The following is an 18450-nucleotide window of genomic DNA, read 5'->3' on the forward strand; positions in this document are numbered from 1 at the left end:
TGATTGGCTTAGAGTTCGATCAAATAGCTCGGCACTCTTTTGTTAGTGTCTGGTGGCAAATACAAGTACAAATTACTTACTTACTTACTTACTGTTATACCAACATTTTTATATTGAATTTGAACGGCTAGAAATGAAAAAATGTTGAATTCAGAACGTTTATTTTTGGAATATTGGAAAAATCAAACGCTACGTGATTTTTTATATATACTGTATATATATATATATATATTTTAATAGAAACATTTTCGAAAAATATACTGCAGCTTGTGGTTTCTAAATTATTCAAAAATAATAAAACCGAACATAAAATCTAATATTTTTAATATAGACGTCAACTATTAAAGAAAAGCTTACAATAAAAATAATTAATGAAAACTACTTTAACTACTTTACTAAGCTAATAAATATCCTTATGGCTCTTATAAAAAACTTTCTCCACATGCATTATTAACTAGGCGTGAAAGACAATATCAATATAAAGATATATCGCAATATTTTTATACCTGACACTGTATCGATAAAAAATGCTTTTTTTAAATATACATTTTAATTCAAAGTTATTTTATGGTTTATATTTCTATAGTGTGTGTATAACAGATAAGCATTCAATGTTTTATTTTACAATTAACACTCAAATATTCACTGCGTTTATTCATTTGCGTGGTGCAATTAAACCTCCAGCCACTAGTTGGCAACATTCATCATTTCCTCCGTGGCAAAGTAACAACAAAACGGGCGAAATGACAGCAATGAGTGAAAAAGAAAAGAAACACCAGAGTCCAGCAGCTTTTTAGGATGAAGTTTGGACTCAGTTTGGTTTAAAGTTAAAAAATAATTAAACACTGACACTGGATATTACATGTTGCTCCAGATTGTTTCTTAATGCACGTCATTGTTAATATAAGTTTACATTTGTTGTTAATATTTAGAGAAGCACTTTCCTACAAACACTTTCACTTTGATTAGAGAAATATTTGCTCATTTATTTGCTGTAAAAGCCAGAAAGTGTTGTTTCTTTGAAATAAAGAATATATCGTTGTTCCTATTGTATCACAATATATCCCAATATATCGTATAGTGACACAAGTATCGTGATACGTATCGTATCTCCATATTCTTGACAATACTCAGCCCTATTATTATCATTTATATACCCATTTAATCCTTCTACATTTCTCTCCTAAAACTGGCCTTCATTTGACTGCACACAAAATTGTTTAATCCATGTCTTTGGACAGAATAATCGAATATTTGTTGTAGGGGGAACATTGTGTATTTGTAGTACCATTGAAAGCTAAGAAGTACATTTAAAAGCTTATCTTCTGATGGAACCGCCTCTTATTAATCGAGTGTTTAACAAACATCTCTTGTGAGGTACGAGAGAGAAAAGATAGAAAACTGTTTTAGTAAATGATTTGAGAGGAACTGAGAGGAGGATTAACTCGAGTTGAATCACAAACTGATGCAACGTCTTCATTCTCATGCGGAGAGAAAGTCGTCTCCCCTCCTGACAGGAGTTTGCTCAAATAACATTGAATGACACAATGTCAACCTGTCAATCACGCACAGGCTGTTAAAAAGTGTTTCTCCGGCGGCTTCGCTTCTCCGTCGAGCCTCCAATCATCTGGGTAATGTGTGTGTGTTTAGAAAGTGTGTGCGCCGCACAATAAGACCTGGATCTGACTCCCTTAGGACTGGAGTCCAGCTTTGGTGGGGATGGGTGAGTAAGCCGCCCCTCACAGATGAATAAAGATGGGAGGAGGCTTGAAGAGGCTGCAGTGGGTGGGAGGACCCGGTCCTGCCAAAAAAGCTCCTTCTGTGGGATTTGTGTTCTTTGCGTTGCATTCCTCATGAAACACAGCGCCAGGCGCTACGAATAGGCAGCTAGGATTTAGAGGAGTCACGCTTTTATTGTCTGGGTAGGACTTTGTTTGAGCCAGTTTTTTGTCTGGTGGTGTCGGTTTAGCTTTTTGTTAACATCGATTATTGTGACATTGTATCCAGAGACGTGTCTTTGGTTCATGATCTACGGGACAAAATGTATAGTAGGAGCGTGTATTTGTCAAGAATCTGTTGATACCATAAGTATCATGATACAGGTTCAACGATACGATATATTGTGATACTGCAGTAACGAGGATATATGTGTAGTATTGTCCAGTTCTTGACTCTGGTGTTGTAGTATTTACAAACCACATGACTCTTGACGAAGTCGTAACTGCTTTCATTTGTTTTCAAACCAAAGTATGTCCAAACATCAGCTTACTGTAGTCGACTGTATCCTCTCGTCCTCAGTAACCCTCGGTATCTCCTGGGATTTCATTATTCCTTTAGGAATAACCTTAAGGTTAGTTTGATTTATATCATAAATCAATACAACATCCTGCTACACGTTGAGACGGTTTTTTAAGATACCCAAAATGCATTGCATCACTGCAATTTCAGATCATTGCCATGAAGTATTATTTAAAAAATTTTCCTATTTTAGTTTATTGATATTTAATGTAAATAAACTAATTTTACATGTGTACTTAGAAGATGTTACAAATAATATTTTAGAAATTAGAGCTGAGCCATAAGCCATCGATAATATTGGGGGTAGAGCTCTAAAAAAAATACACAGAGAAACATCCAGGTGTGGCACCAAATCCAGATCAGAACAAGAACCATATGGTGAGTTTAAATTCCCAGTACCGTATTTTCTGCACTATAAGGCGCACTTAAAAGCCTTTAAATTTCTCGAAAAACGACAGTGTGTTTTATAATCCGCAGCGTCATATATATGAACATAACCTGGTGGGTGACTTGTTTACAAACACTTTCATGACTTTCATGAGCCGACACACCTCACGTCATGGCAGACATCTATGGAGTATGATTACTGCCACCGTTTTTAGTGAGTGTGTCTTGGTTGTTGAACACTCAAAACGTTTATTTTTGAGCAAAATCACTGCTGCGCGCTCAACCAGTCATGTATAAAAGTTTGACTTTATCTGACTGTTTTGTTGACATTCCCTTTAGCGCAGCTTTATCTAGTGGATGCATAACGCAACCACACTCAAACGTTTGACTGTATATGTTATTCTATGCACTTTATAATCCGGTGCGTCTAATAGTGCAGAAAATACGGTAATCTGGAAATAAACGTACAAATTCATGATCCAAGTCGTTTTCTATGTTTGTTTTCTGTTGAAGCCGTGACTGTTTCATAGGTGTCCAAGGTGATTCAATTAAAAACCCCTGCTTTCATATTTAGGAGAGAGAAAAAAAAGTTTTTTGTCGCCCCAGGCTTTTGTGCACCAATGAATAGATATTTGGTTGATGAAAGAGACTCAACATTCAGAGTTTCTTCTTAACTGGTCGTGAAAACTGAACCGTCTGAATCCTCCTGTTGCTCCGTGGAGGGGAATCACATCACGATGGAGAAAGTGTGGTTGTTTACTAAGATACTGTAATACAATATGAGACTTTGGAGGGATTCAATCAAGGGTTGCCGCCCTTGATGACTCTGTGAGCTACTCCAGGATCACCTAGTGACTGATGGTCCTCAGCCATGGATTATACAGTTGCACAGTTTGACAGTGTATTCATCTCAATGTTAGATTCATCTGGAACACTGTCCAGGTTATTGATAGTTTAAAAATGATCACATTTGTGAAGGAGTAAGAGTTTGGGAAAATATTAATACACTTAAAAATTTTCACAATACTCATATTCAAAAGCACTGTTGAAAAAATGTTTATTATTGTGTTATTTTGTATTTCAAATTTCATTTAATTTGTCATATAGTTATTAATGGTTTGTATTTTAACAAAGTGTATCATAATAATATATATATATATATATTTATTTATTTATTTTTAAATAAAAATATTAAAGGTGTTTGTTCATTTTCGTATTGTAATTAAACTTCTGGGAGTACATGGAAGCAGTCATTACATCCTCGGCCGCCAGAGTAACAATGAAATCCCGGAATATCCCAGCGATGACTGAGGACGAGAGGATACAGTTGAAGTTAAAGTTTGGACTTATTTCGGTTTCAAAACAAAAATGTTACGACTTGTCAAGAGTCATGTAGTTTGTAAATTCTGCAACACCAGAGTCAAGTACTTAACAATACTACACATGTATCTTTGTTCCTACGGTATTGCAATATATTGTATATTTGTATGTAATTAGTGTACTAGTTAGTACGTACACTATCCTGATGCATACTAACCTCCAGTGCACTAAGAGAAGTATGTGATTTGAGACACAGCTCAGGTGTTTTCAGTGGGCGGAGCTTAAGATACTTTTCTTATGTCAATATTTCAATGAAAATAGAGTTTTGTACAAACACACACTGATGATACAATAAAGGTTAAACATCACTTTAAGAAACACTTAAATCAACACATTAGCCCTTGAAAAGTCACGTCAAAAGGAGCTCCTTGGCGGAGGTATGCCCGTAAAAATAACTCTTAAGACTCTTAGAACAGTTCTCTGACTGGTCTGTTCAGTCCAGGGTCGATTGAATCTGTAAAACCAGACGACGAAATGTAAGACCAGCTTGTTTTGTCTGATGTTTTTAAAGTGGATACTTATGACGACGAGACACTTGGAAGCGAAACGCTGACAAAAGTCATGACCTCGCGTCCTCCCCCCTCAGAAGATCAGTCGTCACCTTCCGTCCCCCCGGTGGGGCGCCCCTCGCCTCAGCCCGACACCAGCAGGCTCACTGCAGTCCGTCTGGGGTGGATCAAGGCTCGCTGCTCGCTCCACCAGTGATTAGGCAGCAGAAGCAGGCCAGCTCCCCGAACCCACACACTCATGTCTCTGAAACCACATTCCAGCCCCGCGTTCTCTCGCTGCCTCTCACTCACAGGTGGGTGGACCCACTTATTCAACCCAGATCCGCTTCTCTTAGACATTACGAAATCACACGCTTTTTTCTTTTTTTTCTCTCACTCCTTTCTTCTTTCATCCGACCTCCTAATGCCGAGTGACATGTGTTGCTCTGAATATTCAACGAGGTTATCTGAGGTACGCGTGAGATTATGACGAAAAAAACATAAAAAGAGGTAAAAATGCTTCATTCAAAGTCATTAGTGAAGGAAAGAAAGAACTTTTGATAAAAGAGTAACAAGTGGACCGAACCTCACTTCTATTTGTATCGTCAAAGTCACTCGCACAAGGAGACTAAATGTAAACCGAAAACCAGGTCACTGGAAGAACAAAATGTACAAAATGTACCGTATTTCTGTATCATTTTGAGTCAATTAGTGACCGTCCTCTTAAAAGAGACTAAATAGATTCCAAATTAAATCAGTCCGATTTTAATTGATTTAATGCAAATTAAATCATAAATCTTACATCTATACGGCTCACGGAATTGTTTTTCATTGAAGTTAATCTTACGTTTACAGAAGTTTAAATTTTAAATTTCTGATTGTGATGAACTTTTGAACAGTTTGGATCCTTCACGACGCTAACAGGTAAATCTAGGTAGAATTTTGAGCTGACTTTTTTATTTCAAAGCTCTTTTCGGCCAAATAAAATGGGTTTTGAGTTTGACAAGTGTATTAGAACAATGTAAGAGGAGGATTGAAAATCTCCTACATCTTGTGTGACACTGAACGCAACGCAGCCATTCAAGCTAGCAAGGGCATTTTTCAGACCTTTTTTTTTGCGAAGACAATACTGAGGACACTCTTTTTAACTCATTTTAACTGATAAATACTCATTGTTTAATTCCAACATATTGACCAGACTGCTGTCAAAAGATTCATGGGAGCGAAGTCATGTGACTTTACTTTAACTTTTGTCCGAAGCAACAACTGAACATTTGAAAAACGGTTCCCACCAAACCGAAAAGATTGCAAAGCGGACTTGGAGGCCTTGAAAATGCTCTGTGCTCACGTCATCTGTTGGTGATGTGATGACAGACGTGGCAGCGAAACACAACAAGCTTTTCTTCTCCCACGAAGACATAATCACCTCCCGATTCAAAGGACAGACAACGACTTCCATTTACAAATTAAGCTTGTACTTAAACTCTTGTTTATACTTTGCACTCTTGTTTTTCTCAAGGGATCAATTGAGTTTCTATCCAACTATCTAAGACGTAATACGTTCAAATTGAAATACAGAATATGGGAAACTTAGTTTATTTGTTTATCATTGGTTGCAAAATAACAAAACAAAAATAACTGTCACTTGTATGGCCTCTATGCGCTGCTGCTCCGACGGCTCGCTGCTTTAAAACGGTAACATTATAAAACAGTCACATTGAATGTGACTGCTGTGACAAAATGTTAACATTACGATCGTTTAAAAACATATTTCATTGTGTGTCTCGAGTCTGACGTAGCAGGTCTGGTCCATCACACGAGCGGTGCGACAACATTCTTGAATCATGGCAGTTTTTGACCCGATTGTTGTTTTATGTCAAGTTACCACAGGAGCGTCACTCACACCAAAGACCGACATCGCTAAGCAGTCTATGTGAAAATAGATGTGAAAAGATGATGTTATTATATGTTAATCCTTTTCTCCGCATTATTTCCTTTGATCTATGTTCTTTATATTTGCACTTTGTCATCCCTTGCACTTTGTTCTTCTGATTTGCACTTTGTTTTTATGAAACTGTCGTCTGCTGTGAACTGGAAACACAATTTCCCGAAGGAGATCTCCAGAGGGATTAACAAAGTCTATCTAATCTAATATAAAGGCCGAACAAATGTAGATTTACCGAAGAGAAAGTAAGATTTTGATATTGTCTTTTCTTTCTTTGACGCTCAATTCATCTTAATTATCCTCCGCCATCATAATCTGACCCAGGTTTATTCAAAAATACACACTGGCATCTTCATAGCTCAGGCTATCGATATGAACATTCATCTACTATCTCTTCAAATGAGCGTCCGACGGGCGACTCGAATGACCTTGAGGCCCGGATTTGAGTTTAGACGAGATTGACATCAACACAAGTTGGGTTGAGACGAAGCGCTTTACAATGAAGTGGCAAGTGTGTCGTTCTTATTCGTGTTGTTAAGTCATTTTGAAAAACACAGTTTTAAATGAGGATTAATTCATGTTTTTTCTTTCAAAAAGTATTAGAAAATCTTAAAAAATGACCTAGAAAAGACACCGTTGAGCTCACAACTGAGCACTAATTGTTGACCTGCTCATCACACTTATTGTGACACCTGTGTGTGTGTGTGTGTGTGCGCTTGTTTGCCACGCTTGTGTGTGCACGTGTGTGTTTGTGTGTGTACCATGACAGGCATCTGTCTCCCCTGCCCTGCAGCCTGACTGGTTTTAATTAGGAGGTGCCAGAGCGCCCGAGGGCTCTCCTGCGAACACACACACACACACACACACACAAACATGCGTACACACACACTACCCGAGGGCAGACGGAGGCTGTCCCACCAAGGCTGGCCTCGTTCTCGTTATCACTATAAGGAGTCGTCCTCAATCACCCCGTGACCCTCGTAACGTGCTCGCCGGCCTCAGCCAATCAAAGGGAAGCGACGCGTCGAGAGGAAACTTTGTTACGCTGGACTGGGATCGATATCAGTCGATCAGTCGATCAGTCGATCAGTGGATCAGTGGACATAAACATTAGGTTTTATTAGATGTTTCCGACTCACACGTCTGGTTGACTCGTGGAGATTCATCAGCAAACACTTCTGATAAACTGGACTCGTCACCGGTGGAAAGTGTTCGAAGAGGAACTAAATAAATGACAAGAAAACTATAGAAGTATATCAGTGTTATCAGAATATTCAATGATTTGATTTAACGTTTTCAAATGTTAAACTTTGAATGTCTTCCGTTGAACATGTATTTTTTTTAATAATTTCATTCATTTATTTCTATTTTAAAACATTAAATATGTGTTTTATTTGAATAATCAAATAAAACAATTCAAATATTCATCAGAATATTGAATTATTGAATTTAACATTTTTTTAATGTTGAAACTCAATTGTCTTTATTTATTGAAATGTTTTTATTTTTAAGATGTTTATTTGTCCTTTTTTTTTCAACAAATGGAATAGATTTATTTCAATTCTGAAAAGTTAAATATATGTATGTTTAAATAATTATGTTTAAAAATTCAAATATTTATCAAGTTATTGAATGATTTTATTTTTTATTTTTAAAATGTTGAAACCTAATTGTCTTTATTGAAATGTTATTATTTTATGTATTTATTTGTACAAATTGAACTAATTTATTTCTATATTGAAAAGTTAAATCTGTTTTAAATAATTGATATTAAATAATCTGGTATTTAAAAAATGATTGACTTTCGAGCTTTCAGCCAATTATGAGACGTGCAGACGATCATGTGACATAGATCGAGTAGCTCGGTAATCTACTGGTAATGTCTGGTGACACCATCATACTAGCATTTTTTATAAAAGGTTTCTAATTGGAAATAAAATCAATTAAAAAGGCCAGGAATTTAAAAATATTTAATCTAGAACATTTATTTTCTAAAGAAAAAAAAGAAAATTTATAACAATCATTTTTTAACTTTTGCACTAAGAATATAGAAATATAAAGAATAAATATATACATAAACTATTGAATTAAATTAATAAATAAGAGCAAATTCCACCTTTTGATATAGAAAAGATTGAATTAAAGTGTAAAAAATGTCAACACTCATTACATGTATAATTGAACTCTTCAATGTTCTGATGGCTCTGATATACTTCCATCGTAAACCTACGATCTTGTCCTCAGACGCCTGATCGCCGTGACCTCTTGACCTCTCAGGAACGACAAATAGACGCACATATGAGTGTGTCTGAGACTCAACCGGAGTGATTTATTGCTCGTGTGCTTCTCTGCACAGATGCCTCCCTCTTTGAGTTTAAGGCAACACAAGACGACGCTTGTGTGTGTCCTTGGACTTCTGGAGGCAGAAGGTAAACCTGGTCTCTGTGAAGGATCTCTGGAGTGAGGAGGACGACTCTGATCCTGCTTCACTCCCACAGACCAGCACCTGCTCTCTGAGCCACGCATGGCTCGTAGTATTATCGAGGCTCTGTGGTGTTACTCTGTGAGTCTCTGCAGTATTACTCAATGAAACTTTGTAGTATTACCTCGCAAAGCTCAGTAGTATCACTTGTGAGGTTCCTTAGTATAATTCTGCAAGACTTTGTTGTATTTTCCCCACAGGCTCCATTATATTACTCTGTGAGGCACTGTAGTATTACTTCACAAGATTCCCTAGTATTACTTTGCGCGGCTGCATAGTATTATTTCACAAGGTTTTATAGTATTACTCCGCAAAGCTCTGCAGTATTACTCAGCAATGTTCTGGAGTATTACTCCGTGAGGAACTGTAGTATTACTATGCAAGAATTCCAAGTACTACTCCACAAGTTAGTAAAACACGTTGTTTTATTTATTTAATTTAAGGCCCTGTAGAATTATGTCCCTAGTTGCCATGGTATTACTTTGTGATGTTTTGTAGTATTACTCCAGGAGACATCACTATTTCCACACAAGGCTCACTGGTATCACTTCCGTAGTATTACTTGGCAAGAATTAGTTGTATTACTTCAAGAGGCTCCTTTGTATTACTCGTGAAGTTCCGTAGCATTACTTGGCAAGACTTTGTAGTATTACTCCAAGAGGCTCCTTTGTATTACTCGTGAGGTTCTGTAGTATTACTTGGCAAGAATTAGTTGTATTACTCCAAGAGGCTCCTTTGTATTACTCGTGAGGTTCTGTAGTATTACTTGGCAAGAATTTGAGGTATTACTTCAAGAGGCTCCTTTGTGTTACTTGTGAGGTTCCGTAGTGTTATTTGGCGAGACTTTGTGGTATTACTCGTGAGGTTCTGTAGTATTACTTGGCAAGAATTTGTTGTATTACTTCAAGAGGCTCCTTTGTATTACTCGTGAGGTTCCGTAGTATTACTTGGCAAGACTTCGTAGTATGACTCCAAGTGGCTCCTTTGTATTACTTGTGAGGTTCGGTAGTGTTATTTGGCAAAAACTTTGTAGTAATACTCCCTGAGGTTTAATAGTTCGCAGTACTTTACGTGGATCTGTAGGCAGGAGCCTCGTGGAGTACTGGCTACGAAACCTCACAATGATTAATGCACCATATATTCCGGTTTGCCTTGTAGCCCCGAAAAATATATGGTTTATTTTTTGCCAATACATCCATCGAACAAGCATCTCTCTCATCTTTTTAAACTTCCAGGTATAGTTACTAGCAAACTTCAAAGGGTGCAATTTACAATAAAAGCTTATCAATGAAGGGATAGCAGCAGTATCAGGTAGTACATAAAGACACAACTCAAAGTGCTGAAGCTAAAAAGAAAACTTTTTAAAACTGTATTTCTTTCAAAGCATGTAACCTAGGTGACTCCTCAACGGTTGCCAGTCCTCTAGTCTGGTTCGGCACAGCAGGTGGTGGTAAACAGGTACACCAAGGATACACAGATGGACGCAGAAAAAACACTTGTTTTCAGCGTTTCTGATTCATGCAGAGCCAGACGATAAACCAGTCCAGAACTTCATGACCTTCTATCGATCAATGAATTGAGTTCTTGTCTGTACAGAACTTGTTTTACTGTATAAAGCATGTACCTGCGCTGGTAAGTGACCTGCAGTTTTAAAAAAAAAAAAAATGTGTTTCCATTCTGCAGCTAAAAGGATCTCAGGTATAAAAGCTTTTATCGTTGGAACTGTGGTTCGTTTCTTGAGTCGAATAATGCTGGAGAGTAATTGAATTAGAACGTGGAAAAGGTACTTTTACCCAGAGGCCACATTAGACGCAACATCATTAAATATAAAAAAGACAGTTTTTAAATGAATACACCGATGAAAACGCAGAGCGATGGCAGGACTGCAGAAGAAATATACATCAAATTATATGCAAAAATAAACCAATACACATAATTCTTAGCACACGCTGTCCAACGACAATATTAATCAACAGCATTATTAAAGCCGAGCTCTGCTCCCTCATCCTCCTTAGATGCAAAACTAAGTTAACAAAGTAAACTGTAATTGCACTTTAACTTCTCCTCTTCAACACATACTTCACATATGGTTTAAAAAAACTATTTTTACACTGTAAAAAACACCAAAGGTAAGAGTGTAATAGTTTGTTTCTTTTTATTGGTCATTTTAATTTTATTGTGTTGAATATATATTGGCCAATAATGAGAGCACAATTACTATCAAGTACATACAACATTAAAGAAGAAATACTGTCGCTGAAAAATACTGTTATTAAAACATGTTTTTAAAACAAATCGGTCTTTCTTATTTCATTGAATACCTTAAATAGTATTGGCAAGAATCCGGCGTTATGATACATATGTTACAATATCAACGATAACAATATATTGCGATATATCGTGATTCTGTAGTAACAAGGATATATTTGTAGTATTGCCGAGTACTTGACTCTGGTGTTGCAGTATTTACAGACCACATGACTCTTGACGAAGTCGTAACTGCTTTCATTTGTTTTCAAACCAAAATATGTCCAAACAGCATCTTAAAAAAAGCTGCTGAAGTCGACTGTATCCTCTCGTCCTTAGTCATTGCCAGAATCTTAATTTAATGACTGCTACCATGTAGCAAAATATGTCGAAACATCAGCTTGCAAAAAGAGTGACCGTATCCTCTTATCCTCAGTCATCGCCGGATTTCATTATTACTTTAGCAAAATATGTCCAAACATCAGCTTTAAAAGCTGCTGAAGTCGACTGTATCCTCTCGTCCTCAGTCATCGCCAGGATCTCACAGAATTTATTTGTTCCTTTAGCTGCGTAGGACGTAATGACGGCTGCCATCTAGTGGTCGGAAGTTTAATTGCAACAAAAAAATGAATAAAACGCAGTGAACATTTACATTGTATTTGTCAATTATAGTTATACGTCTTAAAATATTGGATACATTAATACAAGACCTTATATTTATTTTTGAAATTACAAAACAATTGTTAAAGAATATAATCTCAGGGCCTGTGTTTTCTTGCACGTGTGGATACAGTATTATGGCCTGTAGATCAGTGGTCGTGGTGTTATGACGGTGCAGTCCTGTCGCACAGGTGGCACTTCTTACTCTCCTGTGACGGCAGCAGCGCGTTCAGAATAGACAGATCTTATACCGTGTTGTTTTTCTGGCCGTCTGTCTGGCCTGCTAGCAGTTAGTGGCTAACCCCGTTTATATATACGAGATGCCGATGTGAGCTGGCCTCCACTCTCGCCCGGCACAGAACAGTGTAAACCACCGGGCTGCGGTTTCAGCCGTGCTGCGTGTTTGTACCAGGGGGAAGTGGGCATAGCACGGTTCTGATGTGCCACTTGTTTGCTGGAGTTTAAACAATATTCTCTGGCGATTCATGGATTGTTTTTTTTCGGGGGGAAATATCTGAGCAAGAGTGAGAAGAACTTGTCAACGCCGTTTAAAAAGGCTGTTTTATTGTCAGCACCGCACATCGGAGCTCCTTCACCGCGTCTCATTAAACAGAGGCTTCTGTCTTTTTTCAAGTCAAATATTAGCATTTGTGCGCCAAAGTGGTCTTGTAAACAAATCGGGGTGAGTGATGTCACAGAGGAAATCCTCCATTAGTCTCTGAATGTGCAGCGTCATAAAAAGCGTCGGTCGGGCTCCGAGACCAGCCCATGTCTTTCTTGTGGTCGCTCTTTTCTTTTTTGGGTGCTGAAATCCCCTCCGTCGCTGACGGCTCTCGAATCTGAACCGAAATCCTATTTGCGTTTCTTCACCTTTGAGCGTGAACCGGGGTGGTGGCCGCTGGCCGACCGTACCCCGCCTTCGCCACTTTCTGACTCAACGCAGGAATCTTTTGTTGGTAATTACACGTCACACAACGCTCGCTGAGACGCACACTAATGGTTTGCGACTAAGAGGAAGTCAACACTGGCTGAAAGTCTGAAGTAAAATAACAATCATTTTATTTACCAACAATATTTATTTAATAAAATACTTCCATTGTTTCCTAATGAATCTTTACCAGTGCTTTGGCTTTTTGAAGTGTTTTAATAAAGTGACAGGAAGTAGTTTTACTGACTTGATGAATGTATAGATGGGAGTAAAGTTGATCTTTTTATTATTCCAGTTTTTTCTTTCCTTTTTATGTGCAATTATTTCAGAAAAAAACTATCAAACTGTATTTTTTGGGGAAACCCAGAGGAGGATCTGTTCCCATGTGACTTGTTTTGAAGCCAATCATCACTAGTTGGACAAATCTACATTAAAACACTATTATTTTGTTTTGACTTCAAATTGAATATTTCATTAGAAAAGTTAAGACACACATGTTAAAATGAAGGCAAACTATTCTATTGATCTACTGTATATATATATTGTATCTACTTTATCTAACCACTGTATCTAATATATCTATTCTATCTACAATATTTATATTCTTTATTTATTTACAATATGTATCTACCGTATCTACTCTATCTACTGAATGTGCTATATCTACTATATCTACCATATCTACTATATCTACTGAATGTGCTATATCTACTATATCTACTATATCCATCGTAGCTACTGTATCTACTGTATCTACCATATCTACTCTATCTACTGAATGTGCTATATCTACTATATCTACCATATCTACTATATCTACTGAATGTGCTATATCTACTATATCTACTATATCCATCGTAGCTACTGTATCTACTGTATCTACCATATCTACTATATCTACTGAATGTGCTATATCTACTATATCTACTATATCCATCGTAGCTACTGTATCTACTGTATCTACCATATCTACTATATCTACTGAATGTGCTATATCTACTATATCTACTATATCCATCGTAGCTACTGTATCTACTGTATCTACCATATCTACTCTATCTACTGAATGTGCTATATCTACTATATCTACCGTATCTACTCTATCTACTGAATGTGCTATATCTACTATATCTACTATATCCATCGTAGCTACTGTATCTACTGTATCTACCATATCTACTCTATCTACTGAATGTGCTATATCTACTATATCTACCATATCTACTATATCTACTGAATGTGCTATATCTACTATATCTACTATATCCATCGTAGCTACTGTATCTACTGTATCTACCATATCTACTATATCTACTGAATGTGCTATATCTACTATATCTACTATATCCATCGTAGCTACTGTATCTACTGTATCTACCATATCTACTATATCTACTGAATGTGCTATATCTACTATATCTACTATATCCATCGTAGCTACTGTATCTACCATATCTACTATATCTACTGAATGTGCTATATCTACTATATCTACTATATCCATCGTAGCTACTGTATCTACTGTATCTACCATATCTACTATATCTACTGAATGTGCTATATCTACTATATCTACTATATCCATCGTAGCTACTGTATCTACTGTATCTACCATATCTACTATATCTACTGAATGTGCTATATCTACTATATCTACTATATCTATCGTAGCTACTGTATCTACTGTATCTACTATATCTACTATATCTACCGTAGCTACTGTATCTAGTATATCTACTATATCTACCATATCTACTGTATCTGCTATATCTAATATATCTATTGTATCTGCTATATCTACTATATCTACTACATCTACTGTATCTACTATATCAACTATGTCTACTGTATCTTCTATATCTACCGTATCTACTATATCTATCGTATCTACTGTATCTACTATATCTACTAGATTTACCGTATCTACTGTATTTACTGTATATACTATATCTACCATATCTACTATATCTACTATATCTACTACATCTACTGTATCTACTATATCTACTATATCTACTGTTTCTACTATGTCAACTGTATCTACCATATCTACTGTATATACTATATATATATCTACTGTATCTACTATATCTACCATATCTACTTTATCTATCTACCGTATCTACTCTATCATCTATATCTCACTACTGTATCTACCGTATCTACCATATACATCTACTCTATCTACTGTATATACTATATCTATCCACTGTATCTACTGTATGTATCTATCTATCCATCCATCCAACTATCTGTCTTTCTGTCTGTCTATCTATTGACATTCTAAATATTGACTATAGTAAACCATATATAATGAAGAACACGTGGTCGTACAATGTGAGCAGAAGACGAAGAAAACAAACATATGAGGAGCATGAGGACATGAAGAAGACAGGAGTGACTAGAAGAAAGGTTGATAAAGATATGTAAAGGTGGTGGTAGCTGATGTGGCGACCCCATGAAGGGAAATGTCACACGATAAGGAAATAGAGGGCGTTTACTATTTTGTCATCACTTTTGCTTCCTACACGAAACTACTGACATGAACCTTGAGTCACAACCAGAACGACATGAATCGAAAGTCTTACAGAAGCCAGTTTCATTCAAAACAAGAGGTGAAGAAATTAAAAGGAAATACCATATCAAGGGGAATAAACAAAAATTTAAAATCCCCACTCTGGTTTAAGGAACATCTCGGTATTCTTAAACCCTAGAAGGAATTAAACCTAGAGTTTTAAACCAGACATCATTGGACAGATACGACACAATATATTTTCCTGAACGGCTCAGAGGTGGTTCCCCCAGTTCTTGGCTCGGCGCGACCTCTCTTCGCAAATGAATCTTGTGGCCACTGAGCATTTAAATACGCTGGAGATCTGAGTCACATCTGCTGCGTGTCGAAATAGAACGTACAACACGGCGAGCCGAGATGCCGGCGACTTCCTCCGCCATCACATTTCTGCATCTTCACTTTCCCCGTCCCACGCATCTCGTCCCAGCTTGAGACTGACCCACCGAAGAAGAAAAATACTTTTCAAACTTTTTCTCTTCTTTTTTTTTTTCTGTCTTCTCTCCCTCCTCTGTCTCCCCAAACAACCTCTAAGAGTTGAGTCGCCCCGCTCCCTTTATACCGAAAAAAAAATCCACTCAAACACAACTAAAAATTCATTTTGTCTGACCTAAATCAGAGGGTGTCTGCGCCACGGGCTTATTACACAGTGCGCTTAAACTTGTGTTGTGGAGGAGGATGGGGTATTATTATCTTTCAGCTACCCACCCTGCTATAAAAACTAGTGGTGCGACATCTCCACAGCGCAGTGCTGCTACCCTCCCTCCCTTCCTCTCACGCTCAGCTCGTCCTACAACAGTCTCAGCTCCGCCGCACAGAAGAATCACTCACTCCCGTCGCTCCTTCTCTTCACTGGATATATTCCTACAAAGGGTTGTTTTTGTGGCGGTCACTTTTTTTTTTTTTTTTTTTTTAATGAATGGGGGCTCCCACCGGTGGTCTCTGAGGAGTGAATGGACTGAGAGTGAAGATTTCGATTTAGGGGGCGATGCTGAGAGGTCAAGGCGGGATCAACGGAGTATAATCTGCACCTGAAGAGTAAGTACTAAGAAAAACCTGAGGAATGCCGCGGACGAATCAAGACATGTGCGACTTTACGTGGGTGCCAGAGCACATGGGTGTGTGTGTGTGTGTGTGTGTGAACAAGCCAACACACGTGCATCACCGAGTGCATTAATTGTATTTACACGAGTGTCATGCGGCGACCCGACGACAGATGTAATTATTTAGTCTGCCGCGTCAATATTGTGAAGCGACGGATCCCAGAAATAGCCGCGGCGTTTACACCATGGCAGCAAACACCTGGTTAAAAGTTGCACTTAATTGTGTGTTCCTGAAAAAGATAGTCATCACACTTTCAGTTGCGCTGCATCACTCGGAAAGTCGGAAAGTTTTTAAGCCGCTGTTTGCGAGAGAAGAAGAAGTAAAAACATTGGATTTAACACTGAGCTGTAAATTATTGTTTACACGATCGTTTGGGGAAAAATACAAGAGACAAGACAAAACAATTTGTTTGTTGATTAGTGACTCGATATTTATTTATCCATCACCTGTTGAGCCTATTGTAGCCTCTATAAAACTTGTTTTTAATGGTTTATTTGAATGTTTTTTAAGTCCTTTTCTGTTTATATACGCTGATGTTAAAACTAATAATAATTCATTAAATTAAAACATAAGTTTATGTGTTTATATGCATTGATTAGAAAAAAATCTCAATAATCCATTTATTAACTTCATACTGAACATATATTAAACTAAATATCACCATAAACTTTTAATCTCAGGAATAACGTTATTTAACAAAGTGCTGATTCAGAAAATAAACAATAATACAGAGAATTTAAATCATAAAACTGATATTTAATGTGCATTTATTCAGAGAATAATTCATCACAAACTCCTTCGAAAGATATATTTTTTAATTGTGTTTTTAATTACTGACAAGATGCTGAGCAGCATAAGTTACTTCATGGGCTGAGAGAATTAATGGTGTGTAGCTCTGGGGGCCCCTGAAGGCTCCATGATATCTGCTCAAATTGGCCCCCAGATCACCCGAGACTATGTGTCGTTGTTTACTCAAGACGAAAACGTCAATATTTTTAAGTGCATTACGCGTTAATGATATTAAAATGTACACTTTGCTTATTGATAACGCGACAATAATCGTATATACTCAACAATTATCTATTTAAAACATAGTATATTTGAGAAAAGCAAGAAGAAGTTTACGACTAAATGTTTGTTCCAAAGTTACTTCCCCCTCCAACTTTTCCTCTTAACAAACTTTGGGGATAATTTGTGCGGATAAATACACAATTTAGGAGGTGAAAGTGGCATGTGCTGCTCTATCTGACAGCAATTAAAGTCAAAAATTCTCCAGACGTGATCCGTGTTTTGCCGACACAAGTGTGCTTGAGACGCGCCGGTTGCTGCTGATAATGGAGTCGCCTGCACAGCTAATGCGCCGGCTTAATAATAGGGAGGATTCCTGCCGCACGACACAATAATGATTGTCCCTCCGTGACACTTGTTTAGCGAAGCGTTCGCTGTGGACGGAGGGATGACAGAGAAGAGGGGAAACTTCTCAGTGTGCCGGTCAGGTAGATGCAACTGTCCTGACAGGGATAAACTGGCCGGGAGAGCTTCCAGGTCAAATGAGCATCAGCCCGTGACAGGGCTGGAGAAGGACATTAGGGGGTGATTTGTGGCCCTCGACGTGAGCGCTCGAGTCCAGCCGCTGAAGGGGAATAATGATTCCGAGTGAAGCATGTTGGGGGGGCGGGAGGGGGTGGATTAGGAAAGAAGGAGGTGAAGGCTGTGGTGGTCCGGTGGAAGCAGATGAAGTTCTTGGAGAGAAACGCTTGAATGGAGGTGACACATTATTTTCTGGGTGGGTGTCGTGAGTTGAAAGTGTTGCTGACTAAGCGAGGCTTGAGAGCAGATCAACAGAAAGACAGGCGGTAAAGTTGCAGCGTCCAGTTTTTTTTTCGTGAAGGAATAAACAAGTTTACTTTTACGTGCAACGCGTCTCGTGCCATCATTGAACCCCAGCGCTCTATTTAAATA

General features: G+C 37.7%; 1 protein-coding gene across 2 annotated transcripts in view; it reads left to right on the forward strand.

The window, feature by feature from the left end:
- zbtb7c (zinc finger and BTB domain containing 7C) overlaps positions 1-18450 on the forward strand; it is a 32022-nt gene that overhangs the window by 2461 nt on the left and 11111 nt on the right. Inside the window, exon 1 of one of the 2 annotated variants that reach the window (XM_087790685.1) lies at positions 15928-16422. The exons of the other annotated variant lie outside the window; for it this stretch is intronic. The gene's annotated coding sequence lies outside the window, so the exon portion shown is untranslated. Of the gene's footprint in view, positions 1-15927; positions 16423-18450 lie in introns of those variants that run through there. 2 annotated transcript variants of the gene reach the window in all.

This window comes from Callionymus lyra, chromosome 5 (assembly GCF_982586985.1).
Source record: "Callionymus lyra chromosome 5, fCalLyr1.hap1.1, whole genome shotgun sequence".
NCBI classification, from domain to species: Eukaryota; Metazoa; Chordata; class Actinopteri; order Syngnathiformes; family Callionymidae; genus Callionymus; species Callionymus lyra.